The following is a 2,177-nucleotide window of genomic DNA, read 5'->3' on the forward strand; positions in this document are numbered from 1 at the left end:
TGACAGCAGATTCTGGATGAGGTCCTGCCAGACAGTAATGTTGATCTGGGTAGGACCCAGGTCCGCTCTGAAAAACAATGGCTTTAATTTCAAAGATAAGAGTCAAATCAAAAGTCCCCTCCGGTGGCCATCCTACATCAAAAGCCGGGCACTCGGAGGCGCAAAAAGTCTTCCAAGGTCCTTTTGTAATTTCTACTGAAAGATTATGGGCCCTTGACCTAACTTCAGTCCAGTGGTCTAAAGTCAAACTTAGGGGGGGTCATTATAGTCTGTCCATCATCCAAACCACAGAAAACATAAAACACACACACACACACAAAATACACATGAAACAGACACACAAAAAACCACACACACACACTGACAAATGCCCGTCTTCTAACAGACAGACAAAACCAACTCAGAAATGCAAAATGTCGGGGAAGTGCATAAGTCCTCTAATCTAGGAAGACTACAGGCCTCTTCACTCCCTGCCCCAGATGGACTCCTGGAGTCCTTCCCCTCGCTCCGGGAGTCCCCCAGAGCAGGCAGCCGGTGATTCCAGCACGTCTGCTGTTCACACTCTGTGCCTCATCCCGAGGCACAAGTCTCTGTTTCTCATGAAACATAGAGGCTGCAAATTTCAGTACTGAGCCTTGCCGACTTACAGAAATATTTTTAGATAAGAAATCTCACCTCCAAGTGGGTCTTTGGAGATGTGGGTGGTCATGCCAATCCCGGGATAAGCCCCCAATGAAAGACCTCCAAAGGGAGACCCTCACTCAGGTCTTGGGATAATAGCGGACCCCCAAGAACTCACGAGAGACCAAACTTGATGCAAACCACATGAGGCTTTTATTTGGGGAAAGCCAGAGCTCCGGGGACGACTTGTATCCCATGCAGGGGTAGAGGAGCCGACCCTGAGGGGAAAGGGGTCCAAGTTTTTATAGGTCCTCTAGGGGAAAAGGAGAAGGAGGGAGCAGGGGATTTCCAGATCTAAACAATGTCTATTCTAAAATGATTGATTTCTCAAGAAATGGGTACGGGAGGGAAATAAGGAAGGACTCTAATGAAGGTGCAGCAATTCTGGATTGGTCTCGACTGTGGCTGCTGGGGAGATTTTCTGACTCTATCTCAGCAACCAATATCACAAACACCTGGCAGTGAGGTGCAGCAGTGGGCACACACCTGGGTTCAAGGAACCGTCAGAAAATTGGCAGACACATGGGTTCAAGGAGCGGCCAGAGCATTGTGCATCTCTATTTTTCTAAATCAGTGAAGCTACTTCTACTAACAATGAAGTCTATTTTGCCAATTTCAGGGCTTCTGTCACCTTTTACATTCTGTCAGGATCTTTCAGAAGGATGAAGTCCAGAGACCACACCTGTCTGGTTCCTCCAGTGCTGGCCCATGAAGGGACACAGCTGATGTCAAGAATGAGAAAAAAGAAAAAGAAAAAAGAATGAGGAACTAATTCTTTCCCTATTTACTAGGCCTTGAATGAGAGCTCTCTGTGAATACTGAGCCCAGCACTAAACTGGCTGTGTGTGTGTGTGTGTGTGTGTGTGTGTGTGTGTGTGTGTAGGTCAGAAGACAACTTTGTGGAGTTGGATCTCTCCTTCAGTCTTTATGTGAGTTGCAGGGATTGAACTCCATTGGCCAGCCTAGTGTGGCAGATACATTTGCACCAGCTCGGGGCCTGAATTAGTTGAATTTTAAGCTTGTTGCTCCTCTCCACCTATTGGTATAAAGTGACAGCACCCATACTCATTACCAGACCAGGCACTAGAAGAAGGAACACTTTGCTAGTTAGGTTTCTTGGTGTGTGTGTGTGTGTGTGTGTGTGTGTGTGTGTGTGTGTGTGTGTGTACTTGACTCAAGTCATTTAGGAAGAGGGAAACTCAACTGAGAGAATGCCTTCACAGATTAACTTATAGGTAAGTCTGTGATACTATTTGTTTGTTTGTTTTTCGAGACAGGGTTTCTCTGTGTAGCCCTGACTGTCCCGGAACTCACTCTGTAGACCAGGCTGGCCTCGAACCAGAAATCTGCCTGCCTCTGCCTCCCAAGTGCTGGGATTAAAGGTGTGTGCCACCATTGCCTGGCTGTGATATATTTTTCAAAATTATTGTTACTCTGCGAGGACCCAGGCCACTGTGGGCAGTGCCATCCATGGGCAGGTGGTCCTGCCCTATATA

This window comes from Mus caroli, chromosome 3 (assembly GCF_900094665.2).
Source record: "Mus caroli chromosome 3, CAROLI_EIJ_v1.1, whole genome shotgun sequence".
Classification (NCBI taxonomy): domain Eukaryota; kingdom Metazoa; phylum Chordata; class Mammalia; order Rodentia; family Muridae; genus Mus; species Mus caroli.